Raw genomic sequence first — 16,185 nt, 5'->3', positions numbered from 1 at the left:
TAAAAGAAGATGACCTTGAAGATAAATTTTAGTGCAAAAAAACTTCCAGGTATTCAATAAAGAATTCTATTAAATGCATAGCTTTGTACTAGCAATCCACTGAAGCATTCAAAGGCTCCGGAGGAAAATATTCTGATTTAAGACATTTCAAACTTATTAATTTTGCTAAGGTTAATCTCTAATAAGAGCATCAGAAGGTATTGGCATAATGCAAGATTATCTCTTATGTCTCTAAGAAATATTTAATTAGTCTTGGAAGCAGCTTATAATTCAACATTAGTTTTGGATGTGGGCGAAAGAACAGTAACATACATCAACTTTGCTGCCTCTAGTCTTTGTAAATAGTACCAGTGACATTAATAGCTACTTGAGAGAGAAGATTTCCTTTAAGGTGGGTAAGTAAGGAAAACATTAATGCTATTTTTCAAATTCTGAATTAACCTGAAAGAAAAGAAAATATATCCTTAGACATTTTCCAGTGTTTTCCCTCTAATTTTTTTCAGTGACCTGACAATTAATGAAATTTCATTTCTTTTTATGACAACTCAGAACAATTTAATGTAACATAAAATGAAAAAGAAAAAATAACTGTAACACGATCTTTTCTGTCCATATTTCCACTATTACACCATCTCTGTTATGGAATCGCATCTTCATACTTTTTAATATGGAAAGAGTGACTATTTGGGCCATCTTGGAACAAACAGGAACAAGAAGAACTAAACCATTTTTATTTTGTAACTTTGAGTGTTCTTTTAAAATAAAATTATCCCTTCTAATTTTTTAATGTCATCTTTTGTATCTGGAAAAATAAAAAAGACATAGGAGTAACTTGAAGTGAGCCAAAGTCACATAAGGTGTCCTTTGCAATTGTCTGTGGGCTTTTTTATACAGTTTTTTTGTATGAGAATCACTCCTCAGTGATAAATTGTTTTATCAAAATCTAAAAATGGCACTGTTCAGAGGTAGCCCCCTCAGTGCAAAGCCAAAGAAATATCATAACTACTAGAATAAAAATAAAGGAAATTTTAACTCAATATACAATGGAAAACATTAAATGGTACAAAATGAAATGTTTCACTGATGTTTGTCACTACACCTAATCTAATATAAGGCTGACATTTTTCTTGAGTCACTGTCATCAATAATTAGTAGGCCAGTTTGGGAAGGTAAAGTGATAGTAAGTGCAACAATACAGGCATCAAATATTCTAAGTAGCTTGCTATTCCCAGCCTGGTCTAATATTTTATATTAACTTGATAATGCTGAATAACAACAACTTCTTGAAGTTTTTAAAATAGCAAATTAGCAAACCTTTGACGCTGAATTAGTACAATTAAAACAAGCAAGTGAACTAGTATGGTGAGTGTAAACAGTTACGTGCTTTATCTAAACTTGGAAAAGAGTTTTAATCTTGAAAAATGTTTTCTTTTACAGTAACTTTAATAAAAAAATTAACACTTTAAAGTTTTAACAGTGCACAATCCGGGGTGCACAACATGGATGACTATCAAGCATGAGACACCACCATGAAAAAAGTAAACAGAGGGACAAGAGTAAATGGAGTATTTACAAGAGTAAACAGAGTAACAATCAAACAGGTATGCATAGAGCTATACATTTCAGCTGAAGTTTGCATGTGTCAGAGAGATACCCTGATCCAAAGGGTGATTCTGCCAGGGTGAAGCTCATCCACTGCTCCTGGGTGTGCTCATCCCCATTGTGAAAAGCTCAGCTGCCCTGAGAGTAGTTGAGAACTGGATATCTGTTATTCTCCGAAAAACAAAACAAAACCAAGACACTGAAGGTATGAGAGTATGCAGAGGGTTTTGTAGACACCTGAAATCTGAAATCTACTGAAAGACTAGAAATGCTTTCAAGAGGTTTCACATCATGCATATGCCTCCCAAAGTGATTCCAAACAGTAAAATGGTGCATATTCAGACCCCCTGATAGAAAATGAAACATTTAAATAAGATTCACACAGAGTTGGCACAAGACATATTCTGCTACACGAGTGCTTAGGCTTACAATAAATAACACAACAAAATGTAATAACTCCTTCATTTTTAACCATGACATTTGACCAGACAACTCTATATCCTATAATATAAGTACATATAATTAGCCTTTCAGAGCCCATCTGCTTCATCAAAATCTAGCTAAAGATTTTCTTTAAATAGAAGAATGTTAACTGTAAAGACATCCAATGAATTTCTGTGTATCAAAAATTCAGCATTATTATTTTTACTTTTTTTAATTTTAAATTAAATCAGTATGGTCTTACAATTAAAAAATAAAGTCAAGCCTGAATCCTATAACAGTAGAAAAATTGTCTTTTTAAGCAAATGAATATCCATTTCATGTTGGTAGATACTGTTCTTTTCATGGAATATGGTTAAATAACAAAATTTCCTAATCACATATTTAAGAGCTCTAGAACTACAAACTATTAAAAAGATTTTTTTTAAAACAGAGTTTTAAAAAAAACTCCAAACTTTTGGAATGATACAAGATGAAGGGGAACTTTCTTTTATTTTGTTCTAAAAACCCACAGGTACTAAAGTCAAAGTCTGTATTCAGAAGAAATTAATTTCCAAATTTTACACACTGTTTACGAAGACTCCTTTTATTAAGTCTCTCCATGATTCTTCCAGCCACTGGTAGAATCCCTGAAAATGTGCAAGGAACTACCAGACTTCTGAATGTTGATTTGCTGAAATTACAAAGTATTTTCTCTAAACATACTTTCTAAATCCTCCTTTTAAAATGGTATACACATTAAGCCTTCTACAGCTCTCACCATAGGCATTTTCTTCACTACTAGTATGATCTTGATAGCTCTGTTCTGTATCATATCTTTCCTTTATACATCTGTTAAATAAGTGATATCAAAAATGTGTAATCCATTAATGCCATTTCACAGAGACTGGAAAAATCCTTCTCTATTTCCAGCTTGTATGTCCAAGGATGACACTAACCTCTTCACCTCAATACTGACCTAGGGACTCACAGCCAGCTGCCTGTCCAAAGTAACAATCTCCTCCACCAAAAAACACTCTTTTCAGACCACCACTCGATCACCTTGTTCCTAGCTATAAACAGCATCATTTGGGATTAACGCACATTTTGGTTAAGAGGATCACACCAGCAAATGAGAAGGACTATTTCAGATTATTGCCCTCATGTCATTCTTATTTTCCAATTTGTAAGTCTTTCTGACATTATGTAATTCATCAGCACTTACAGCACTGAGGTACAGACATGACCTGTGATTTTGTCATTCCACCACTCTCAGAATGCCAAAAAAATATATATTGAAATTTTTCTATATGCTTACTTACATGCTTTTCCTAGTTAAATTGTAGTAAAGTTATATAAAATTATTCTAGTCTTTAACATCGGAAAAAAGGGTACTGTCAGTTATGAGCAATAATTTTTCATTCTTAATTAGGAGGTGAGGAACACAACTGCCTATTGATTTTGTGGTTCTTGTGCCCAGGTGACATTAATAAGGCCCTCCCTTCAGTGTTGAGTAGATATCACTCATTTTGACAGTGTATTTGTTTCACATTCACTTCTGAGCACGTAATAATCACATCCTTCTCTAAGTTCTGTTTTTATAAATAAAGCAGAAAGAACAGTTTTGCTTCACTGAAACAGATAGTTTCATCTGTTGTTAGTTGACCATGGATGGGAAGGTCATCAACATTTCTGTTCATGCCTTGAGTTTCTGTTTTATGAAGATCATTTGTTGATTTGAAATAAATGTTTGAAATAAAATATGCAATAATTAACCAGTAACAATAACTTAACTATGAAATTTCTTGCTGAGGTAGTTAGAGTAAAATTAAAAGCTCAGGGACCAATCAAGACTACTGCCATTCTAAAACTCCCATGTCTCATTTAAATAAAGAGCAAGTAATGAAATAAAGGTATTTGCACCATTTAGATTTATGCAAAATATCTGTTTGTTAACATAACAAAAATACAAAATATAATGTTCAGCAGTTAGAAACAGTGCATATCAGCTCTGCCATTTCACAAGAAGCCTAAGACAATCTATGTATGGGCTCCCAAAGGGTCAATCTGTCACCCTTACATTTTTCTAACCCTTGTATAAGCTCCACTGCATAGAGCTGTGACATCAGTAAAATCTGCTGAAAATTATTTTTCCTTCTTTTTGGCACAGTAATTTCTCTGATGGATCAGTGGGTTATGATCTAGCCCACTCAGCAGTAACATAACCAGTGCAGCAAAAGCAGGGGAGCAGCAGGAGAATCTAGCACAAAATGAGTGATCACCCCTTGGCAGTGTGGCCTCAGGTCAATAGGTAAGCCAAAGCTTACTGTGACACTGCATTTGTAAGGAAGTAAAAGTGATCTATTTTTTTTAAGGGAATAGCAAAGCTATCTCCTGTATTAACAAAAATGCAGGTGAGTTTCAAGAAGCAAGATTAATTTACTTTAACCCCCCTTATGGACTGCAAATGAAAGAGGCTATAAAACTAATATGCTCCACCATAGAATTTCCTCCAAGCAATGCACTGTACAAGTAAGATATGAAGAAAGATGTACTCACTTTGCAAACTAAATAACATAATCCACCTTTGAACAACCCTGTCCCTGTCTCCATGGACACCATTCTGCATAGTGTCATCCCACGTGACAGCCAGCCTTAAGTACCTACAAGAACAAAGTCACTACTGACTTCTGGCCTCAATATATTATCGAAATCACACACTTACCTTCATCCAAAACATCATCTTCAGCTGCCTCTCTTTCCTCTAAGCCTTGTGAACAAGAATAAGCATCAAATCTCCATTCCACCCAGGATTCTTGCAAGAAGAAAAATCTAGATGATTGCACCTAACAATGCCTTGTGTACCTAGGACATGTGGATAGTATCTTTATCACTAGGACTGAAATAAAGACTCCCTCATTGATCTATATCACAAATTAATAAATAGTCTTCTGTCACCTCCATCAAAATAGCTCATGGGTAATTTTACAGCCCCTAAAACCCGAAACAGAACACAGTCCATAATGCCAACCTAATGTCACAGTCTGATTAACTCATCTCTTCAAACAAAAAGTGAGAGAAAAAACCCAAAAACCCAATTCATAAGCAAGTACTCAGAGAACATATCTTTGCTGAAGAAAATACCAGTTACAACACCTTCACCAACCCAAGGGTGACAGATTCTTTTTCTGGAGTAAAAGTGAAACTATCCCTGACTCACCTAAAACACCTTGTTGTCACAAAACATACTGAAATTTAAATAAAAAATCATTAAATATGCAGAACTGCTTTAAGATCACATTTTGAAAAAAGTCTTTCCCAGTTGCTAATTGCCGCTAAACAGTAACTTGCTAAATGGCATCAGAAATGGATGACCAAACAGATAAGGGAACCAAAGCAGAGAATCAGCACGTGTTGTGCCAACACAGGATCTCAGCACGTCTGTGAGGAAGCCTAGAAATAAATAAGTAAAATGCATATATTCTAACACGGTGCATGATATACCTGAACCTTAGCTCCTCTAGCATCTTCAAGCAAGCTTCATTTATTCTTATTTTTAACACTAGCGGTCAAAGTGATCTTAAGCAAACAATAAACAAACTGATACAAAGAAAAGAAAGCTTACATATTTCAGATCTTGCTGTAAAATCTCTGACCTGAAAATCTATCATGAAACTCTCTAATGCAACTAAAGCATTTCAAGCATAATCTTGTCACATTTTCAACATGCACAAATGTTACCTTGCTGAAGTTTACAAGGCTAATTTTATTAGCTCTTTCTGTAAGCAGCCTACACAATATATGCATTGCAGATTATGAGTTTAAAATGCCATGTACCGAGTAAACAACACTAGGATCACAACACAAGTTGTGTTACTGATAAAACAAGCCAAACTGCAGTGGTAGAGAAATAGAAAAGACCTACTAACAGGCAGCTTTATTAATGACAGTGGGTCAGCATTAAAAGAAATCAGCACAGTCAGCCTGTGGCATAGTACAAATTATTAACCACCTCTTACCTACAATACCTCAACCATGCCAAATTTATTTTTTTTTAATGCAAAGAATTCAGTAAAACATTATTGTCTTATTCACGTTGTTCATCTCTATCCAAAGAATGACCTACTGTCAACAGAGTTTTGGCTCTTAGTGTTTGAATAACATTCATCAAATTTAGTTATGTTCCATCTCATTCAGATGTTTGAAAGGTCTACAGGAAACCTCTGCTACAGAAAGGTGAAGAGGATAACATAGTTAATTTGTGGATGTCACTGAATATGAAAGATATCATTTGTGTATATCAGGTAGCACGAAATAACACCCAGGAGACAATGCTGCAAAATAAATGACAAACCAGCCTTTGATAAATTCAAGCTAGATATTGACCATAAAATTCTTTTTTGGCTATGCAGATAAAACTGCAAAGAACATACTATTAGATAGCAGAATGCCCTACTGGCCTTGATGACATGAAAAAGGAAAACAGCTAAGAACGAGTGCAGTGTGGCAACTTACAAATGACATCAGTCTCAAAACAACTCAAGTGTTGTATCATCAATCTCAAAACATCTCAGATCACTGTACTAAGAGAAACAGGAGAAAGAAAAGATAACACAATAGTGTTAAGAAGAGTTTGTACAGAGCACAGCAACTGATGTATATATGGCACTGTAATACTTCCAGATTGAAGCTAAATTCTTTAATGACTGTAGCTGACATTTGCAAGTTTGTATGGCAAAGATCAGGTGTAAAACTGATAAGGTGCCCAATCTGCTATTGGAAAAACAGAGACTTTTTCTTATAATAACTTCTTTGGATGTAAACTGTCCAGCAGGGTATTATAAATCATTAGTTACACTGAAAGACCATCAGATTATGCATGTTCTATCAGATTGCATTACAGAGACTATATAATTCAGTTCAAATGCATCCTCTCGATGACATTGTAAATGAATTATTTATTTGCAATCACTGTGAAGATATATATATATTCAGGAATAACCCTCCTGTAGTACTTGTGGCTTGAAAAAAAAATCTTATGGATATTCATGATTATTAGTAACTTAACACTGTCAGGGAAAAAGAAGATTGCACCTTCAACTCCCATTTTGTCACTAAACCACAACATTTTCACCATGAATCTATGTTTGTTTCAATTAATACAAAGATAGCATACCAATCATGTTATGACTATAGTATCCTGTTGTATGAAAACATATTCAAAGTTCAGTTATGGGTCAGAGATGTTCTTCTATATATAAAACATGAATGACTTTCACCATTTCGAAAAATAACAATACTTGAAAAAAAAAAGCCACACACACAAAAAAAAACAAACAAAAAAACCCAACACCACTGTGATACCACATAGCAAATACAGTAAGAAGAAACATATCTTTAGATGTTGGTTAGCAGAGAGTCATATGGATTTTTCATACTCATTTTACCAGAAAACTCTAGTTATTGAGGTCCAAATCACCAGTATATTCTCATATAGCCAATACAAAATGGGTATTACGAACTATCTTACACACGCAACTTCTCCAGCAGTCATAGCTTATAAAGCCCCTAAATCCTCATTCAAAGCAAGAATGCAAAGGTTGCAACATGCAGTTAGATCATTGTGCCTACAACACTCCTGCATTAAAGTTATTCCCAGATGGCTCAAGACTCCTTGGGTATTTTCCAGTGAAAAGTGGCAAAAGTGAAAAGAACTACCATCATTGTATGATCCAATGCCTGACACAACTTAAATGACCATTCTTTTCCTGAGCTACAAGTAAAGGTGAACTGAAAGAAAACTCAGGTTACTTGCATCCCATTGCAGCATTTCTATCAAAACTTTTATCATCTGGAATCCATATGGGTCACACTATCTTAGTAAACAATAACATATTTTATTTTGGTTTACTGAAAATTAACAGGGCATTTGGGAAAATACTATTATTGTTAAAGCCTGTTTCACATTTGTTTAGCAATACTAAACCTAACTAAGTGGAAATCAAGAGAACAGGTTTGGGTTTGCTGGGATTTTTTTTGCTCTGTTGTTGATATTAGGAGAAAACAATGCAGCTGGTAACATTAATGATATCCTATATCCTCAACAAAGATGAAAAAGGTCAAAGTTGTAATGGGCTTAACCATATGAAACAGCCATACTGGATTGATTAGCTTAGTATCCAGACACACTAAAACTTTTTTTTTTTTACCAAAAAATATTCCATTCTGTAGTCTGATAGGTCTGCAAAGTCTCGAGGTTTTGCATAAGGCAGTTTTCTTCATATAGTCAGCCCTACAGAAAAATGCAATGAAGGGCTATTTCTGTTTTGGCCTGCCAGCCTCAGGAAAACAAGGAGAGGGGAGAACAGACTGAATCATACAGTGTCTATCACTGTATCACAATGGCTACTCTGTTCTGTAAGTACTGGAAGCAACATTATTATACAGTCCCTTTTTCAGAGGCTGCAATTAAAACTCCATTATAATAATGTCTTCTTGGCAAAAATGTAACAAACAAGCTCAGTCCAGAAGGGATTTCTATTTTAATTAGAGAAAAATCAGTTCAGCTGTCTTTTTGGAGAGTCGGAGAGTTTGTCTAAGGAAGACAAACAAAAACAGATTTTTGGTGGTTTCTGTAGTTCTTTTGTTCTTCTTGAGGAATCAGTACCATGTCAATGTAATAACCATAGTGTAATAAGATCCATACCAAGAAATGAGGATTTCATTTGACAACTGATCAATATTGTCTTTAAACATAGTTAACATTATTCCTCTGTAACTCTGTAATCCAGATCCATGTGTATAATTTTTTACATTTAAAGACAACAAAATCAAAATCTGTAGTAATGCAGCTTAGACTTTTAGTTCTCCTGGTCCTTCTAGGATGCTCATGACCTCACAATTCTCACTACTGTTCTGGTCATCAGAGCACTGCAGATGCTAAAAGGCATGAAAACTCAGTTATCCTTTCCTTTAAAATCACAGTGTTCCTTAACACTGGCCCATTACAGTACAGCTGCTTTCACAATTTTCTAATTAAGCTGAGGATAATTTAAGAAAATTATATTATACATCCAGTGATATAGAAGGACAATGCCAGGATTGTCTGTACACTGTACAATACTGAAAACAACTTGATTCAGCTCTGTTCTTGAGTCACTTACCCGACAAAAGAAAAATTCACATAGCTAATTGCATTGAAGTCAGTAGTGCTGATACTGAGAGTAAACACTATTTTGAAAGGTAATTATTCCCTTGAATTCAAGACAAAAGTAGGACATGAATAATATAGGGATGCGATGTTCATTTTGATGCTGTTTCACTATGATACCATGTCTAAAGTATCAGCCTACACTCCCATGCACTTGAAGACCTTCTTTGGGATATTAAGAATAGCATGAAGGCATCTGAGAAATACATTAGCATTCAACTGTTCAATTTGTAACTGTTGCAAACAGGCTCCACTACTTCTTCAAAGGGCTCAATGGTCAGAAAGGCATCTATTAAAGCATTGGCATGGTGCCCTAAAAAAACAAAGGTTTTCAGTGGAAAGTTTTCAGCAACTATGAATTTCCATCAGTCCTGCTCTAAAGAGTTCTTTAATGCCCTTCTGTACTACAGAAGTTTAGCAGTTTGCTTCCAGGTAATGCAACATGCAAGTTGGAAATAAAGGCATTGAGAGTGATGCAAAAGGAAATTTCCGTCTATCATAAAATATAAGATGAGCAAAAAACTTTCAATGATTTAATACAAGAAACCACATTGTTTGCATTAAAAAAAAATAATCTTCTCAGCAGTTAAATCATGAGTGAGTTTGGTTTCTCTGTTCTTTCTCAGGATTTAAAGAAAAGGAAGGAGGAGGGTGATAGCCTCTGTAATCCTCTGTAGTAACATAGAGGGAAGAAGGAAAACTAGACAACAAAACCCCCTGTATCCCAGTATTTAGCCACTCTATTTACAAAATAGCTTAATATATTCATAGCAAAAGCTGACAAATTACAAGTAAAACTTTTAAAAATGATTGTTCATCATGAAGTTTTAAGCTGGAGGGGATTTTTTTAAATCATTTTGTTATTTGTGCAATATGTGATCAAAGACATTTCCTTTTCTCATTTCTCAAATGTTAAGTAAATATGTGGGCTGAGAAAGAAATTTATGTAATTCATAACAGAAGAAAAAGCAGTACTTGTTACATCACATAATTAAGTATTATGTATTAGAGGTGGGAACGAGGGGCAGAGTCTGATTTTCTAAACAAAGACACAATGATTTTTTTTCCAAAGCCTGGAAAACATTCCCCAAGCTATTCCTCTCTATGCACCCGTATGTGCCAAGTTCTCAATGCATTCATTAATTTTAGTGGCCGGCATGTTTCCCATCTGCTTAAGTATAAGCAGAAGCGAGCAACTCAATCCGTTTGCTCTATTTCGGTGCTGTTCTTCCTCCAGCCCACCTAAACAGTGACACCAAAACTATCCTGCCCTCCTGAGGGCTTGAGGAGAGCTTCCCTCCCCACACTGACAGCCTCTGGCCTTCTCTGTTCAGCCATCCTTCCCATGCAGGCCCTGAGGCACTCATAGGGCTTTATGGCCCTGACTCCCCCCCACAACAGCAGCCTGTGGATCTGGGGACCCATTTTGGATCAGCCCAGGACCTTAAGCTGCATGGTGACCACCTTGTTGACCCTGACCAAGGCTGGCATCCCGGCCTGTCCCACCACCATGGCCCTGCCCCATGATGCCGGGGCAGTGCCTGACCCTGGTTACCTGGCTGAGGTACCCAGCCCTGCTGCTATCCTGCAGAATGGTTTCCCAGCTTCTCCTCAAGCCTGCCTCATCACCATGAACTTACCTGAAGGGCTTCCTCCACCCTCCTCCCTGGCTGGGGCAGTGGGACAGGTCCGGGCTGCAGGCTGCAGGCCCTGCCATGCTGGCTCTGGGGAGTCCCCACCACCCCGAGCCCCACGTCCCTCAGGCAGCTCAGTAATGGTGAGCGCTGGGCAAGTGCCTGCTGGCTAACAGAGGCCCAGCCTGGCTTCCATCCACAACCACAGCACACAAGCCCAGCAGTAATCAGCACAAGCAGGAGTATCAATTAGCACAGTTATGAATCTCTTCACACAAACATGAGACAAAGGGCAGCTATTACTTGGGGTTTTAAACTCCTTGGCCAGAAAAGTAAAAGTTAGGAAAAGCTGAGGGAAAACTGTCCTTGGAGCAACACCAGCAGCCTCAGGGACCGCTGCCTAGCTGTGTATCTACTTGGGAAAGCTCCTCCATGGGAAAAGGAACGGGATTCAGCTCAGCTGCTGTGTGGCCAGCTGCCGACAGCATGGGCACATCCCTCTGAACATGAGAGCAGAGGCGAGACAAAAGCTCCTTGAAATATGAGGCACCAGAGCTAGTAACAAGTCAGCCACATCTGGGTATGCTGTGCTCTGGTTTTTTTATGGTAATCATTTCACTTCTGCATTGCAGAAGTCTTCATGCGTTCTAACCGGGCTCCCTTTCTGCTTCTCCCACACCAACTCCTGTTTTAACTGTGGCACATAATGTTTCAGAAAACCAGCACCAGATGCAAGACTGTAGGAGAATCAGTGGAAAAAGCCATAATGCAAAGATGGCAGCACAAGCACCAGCCACAGGTTATAAAATCTATGTCACTGATGTCAAAATGACAGATCAGATCCATAAGATCTGGAAAAAAAAGAGAGGCAGGGCAATCAGGGCAGAATTTACTTCATAACTCCATAGTGCATATCACAGCAGATTCTGAGGCTGTTCCCATCCCACACACAGTGCAAACCTTCAATTGTCAAAAACTTTCAGCTGATGAAAATCCCCCAGAAAAAAGACCATTCACCTACTGTTACCATGAAGGCATGTCCAGGGGGAAGACTGTCTGAAAGCAAATCCAGTACAAGACTTTATAATTAATTATTCTAAATATCATAAGTACCTCGAAGACCAAGAACAGAGGAAAAACCCCAAAATGCCAATAGGAAAACTCAATTGAGATTTTAGCAGTAGCAATTTTAGGCAAGCAAAAGGGCTGGCCACCCAGCTGCAGGTGATCCAGGGTGGATTAAGACTGGATTACCAGAGAGGAGTCTGTGGCACCAGTTGTGAATATGACTCTCAGTGAATCTGAACGTGTAACATAATAGAGAAACAGCAGGATAATTGGGAAGATAGAAGGGGTTTTATTTAATGAATGCAAGAGAACAGGCTGTGGCTGGTTTATGGCAGCAAATTATCCAAAATAAAGCAAGAAAACTGAACAAGACTGAGGCAAGAGAGATCAGATAGTAAGCTTGAATGCAATCTATGGCTGGAATAGGAATTATAAATGAATGAATAAATTAAAACAGAAATTTCAAAATTAGCAGTAAGGTGAAAGAAAAGCCACTGCAGAACTGTTTCATATCTGTAATCAACTCAAAATATACAAAGTAGTTACAACCAGAATATTTTAAAAAGTATGAAGTGTCCACTGTAATTAAACAGCAATGAAGGTAACAGGAGGCAAAGGGATAGTAAATCTGGAAAGAAAAAAAAAAAAAAAAAGAGAGAGAGAGATGAAATAAAATTTCTTTTTAATTCAAATGGATTCATAGTGTCACCAAGTAACTTGCTCTTTAAACTTTAACAGCCATGCAATAATAAACTGCAGGAATATCAATAGATCTCTACTGAGCTTCAAGTCTCTGCTTTTCTAGCTCATCATTACAAGCTGGGAGAGATCTTGAAACAGATCATTATAGCTGAAATATTTAGCCATGTTTTTCTTTAGCCTTCTCTTTTTTGCTTTAAAGAACCACAAAACTTCCCCTAAATAGTAACATAGAATATCTATAACATGCACATATTCTCCTTGCTGCTGAAAGGACCCCAGTGTTTTCTCACTCTCAGCCTGTGCAGATCCACTCTTATTTTACCCCTGGTGCAACATTAGCATTGTCTCCACTTAACAACCAGACCACTCCTAAATTCTCAACACCTCCTTCTCAGGCAACAGCTCACACTGTGCCTTCTCTAACAATACAGCATTAACCTATTTTTCCTTGGCAAAAAGAAACACTGGAGTTCTCTGGAGAATGCTGATTCCGAAAATTTGAAGTTGAGAACAACTTCCTGAGGTTCCTAATTAGGTATGTTGAAGAAGGCACTGAAATCATGGACCTGTAATTCCCAGAAAAAAAAGGCCACTCACTTTTCAGTCTACAGGAAAACTCTTTATAAAAAGTCCAAAATAAAAAGCCCAAGGAAAAGGCAGTTTTTGAGTTACTACAGAGGTATATAGTTTAACTTGCTTGTTAGACAGATCTGAAGAATAAGAGAATTCAGCTGAGTTGAGACTGGCACTTTTCATAGTTCTGAGATTATTTTAGATGCTAACACAGACAGATATTAGTAATGATTGTACATATTCTGCATCAGAAGACCAATACAAGGATAAGCATGACTCATTTCTCAAGGAGGAGAAAAATGTTAACTAATTTTTCTTCAATAAAATGAGTTCCTGTCACTCTGGGGAAGCGAGAAGGTATATGAATAGTCAAGGATTCAAGTATAGCAACAACCTGGTACCAGAGCTTATAACAAATAAAAAACTTTCAAGTAATATACAATACAGCCAGTCCTGTCAGAGAAATACTGCAACTGCAGTTAATCTACTGAAAATGCCTCCTCTCCTTTATACTAATGAAAATCTCAGAAATGGGCAGTTTCAAACAAGATTTACTATGAAAAGCAGCCACAGCAGGTGAATGTTAAATTTACTGCCCAAGATCTCTTTTTCTTCATCATCACTAAAGAAACCACAGGATATCCTGATGCCTGCTAATGTAGCACCTTTTATAGACTTTGCAACTTGGTACATTTTTCTCTGTAAGCAGAGTAGGCTTTTATGCTACCAGACATATGAGTGGGGATCCTGTTTCACTCTTGGTGAACCTGTCAGGCTGAAGACAAAGCTTAAAAACTGTTCTTGGATTAACTGCATTTCTTAGCTGCTGTTAATGCCTTCTGAACCTCTTATTAATCTTCTTTGAGCAAAACTGCAGTCAGCATTTGTACCTCAAGGGCAACAAACTCTTTTAATGCACTCTTTCAGGAGACCTATTATCAGCTCGAAATCTCTAACAGAAAACCCTCTCCCTGAGTAGCTCACGTTACTTTTGGCCTTTCAGGCTCTAAGGGTGTGGTTTTGTGATCAATTTAAATTGATCTAACTGTGGACCAGTGCCAGACAGACAAACCTATAACTGTGCCTGTCAGGATATTTAATGAGTTAGTGTAACTGAGTATCTCCTGTTTTCTGGGATGGTTTTTAGTCAGAGCATTTCCCAGACCAAGTCATGGCATGACAACAAACAGAAAATGGCACTAAAGATGAGGAAGAAATGAACATCTGGCAATATGGTCAGCACATGCAGCCCAGACTTGGATCTATTTGAACTTCCCATCAAACAGCACCCTACACTGGACATCTGGGTGGATTATTACTACGAGATGGAACAAAACATAGTATAAACAGCAAAATCTGTGCCTCTTCATCCCCAAGAGATCCTTAATGATTTCATAGCAGCTTTGAGCAAAATGGTAGCATTACAAGCTGACAATGCAGAATTGGTTTTTATTATATGCTTCTAAGGTTAGTTTGCAAAATATTTTAAGAACCCCTCCTTCATGACAGCACTGGCCACAGTACACAATCATGCTACAAACCACAGCAAATGATACTCAAAAGTTCAGCTGTTCAGAATCTGTTTTTTAAGTTTCTTCATTCAGTTGGACAAGCCCATTCTTTTTGCTTCATATCAATTATTTTCTTATTTTGCCATGAAACAAAGTCTATGCAGTAAAAAAGCTTCAGTCTATTTTCTACTTGGGATTTAGTCAGACAAAGATAATGTGAAAGTTTTTTGATTAGGTCTTCCCTAAACTCTTCTTTAAGTTTATAAGAAATGTTCACATTGACTATTTTTAAAGGAACTAATACATGATAAAATATGGATACATCTGCTTTACTGAGTAATTGGATCCTATTTCTGTACCTGGTAATTATGTAGAAGTGAAGCCTATTCATATTTTATATTATTTATTTAGGATGCTATCAGGATCTTTTTCCCCTAATGTAGCCAAAGATATGATGATTCAAGAAGTCGTTGCAAATGGGGTTAACACATTGCCTGACCAGTCATCAAACAGAAACAAGTAATGAAGCTCCAAGTGTTTAGTTGAATTTAATTTACAACTAAGCAAAACAGTGTTTATTGGAACAAAAAAGGTCATTAGTGTCTTACTAGGAAGCAATTAAAATAACAGATCAAAGCCATTCATCAAATCACAAAACAGATGCTAAACTTTACTGTAAGAGATTTAGAAGCAATGGTGTGTGTAGCAGTAGAAGTCCACAAACTATGTTGTACTTTCTGTGACCACAGAAAAGTTGATGAAAAACCAGATTTATCATATGCTAGATTTAACTGTGATGCTCCAGCTCCAAATATGCTCACCTAACTCATCTGGAAACTCAAAATTAAGCTGATGAACCAACTGAGGTTCAGTTTCTATGTTTTTAACATGAAAAATATCCTGGCCCAAAGAAAATATTTATCATGGTCTTGATAAACTATTCCAATATGAACGCTGAGTTCTGCCTCAACAATATAACAACAATATAATGGAAATCTCTTGTGTCACTAGAAAATAACTGGGGTGAAAAAAACCCCAAACATCCAGCTTTTCAGCATTCTGGACCAGAAACCTATGCTTTACATGTTCTCTTCAGCAGTGGACAGGACTTGCGATCCATCATTGGAAATCCCTGGTAAGTAATACATACTCTCATGTCTACACAAATTTGTATTATATGTAAATGTTATAAAATTTTTTAAATATTTAAATACATAATTATTATGTAAATATGTATAATATGTAAAATACCAAATTTGTTCAGGAATTACAGTGTCTACTCAAAGTGAACTGAGTCAGCAGTAGGGTGAAGAACCTGAACTGAGCAGAAGTTAAATAGCCTCAACTCAGTGTGACACAAGTTGAGCTTCCCAGAAGCCTCCAGTTGTCTTTGTTCAGAGGCAATTGCAAGCCCAAATGCACTGGTGCAGCTCAGGTTCAGCTAAGGTCCTGTTAACAACCTTTT

Source organism: Calypte anna, chromosome 8, assembly GCF_003957555.1.
Source record: "Calypte anna isolate BGI_N300 chromosome 8, bCalAnn1_v1.p, whole genome shotgun sequence".
Lineage (NCBI taxonomy): Eukaryota > Metazoa > Chordata > Aves > Apodiformes > Trochilidae > Calypte > Calypte anna.
Note: the sequence above shows the minus strand (reverse complement) of the source record.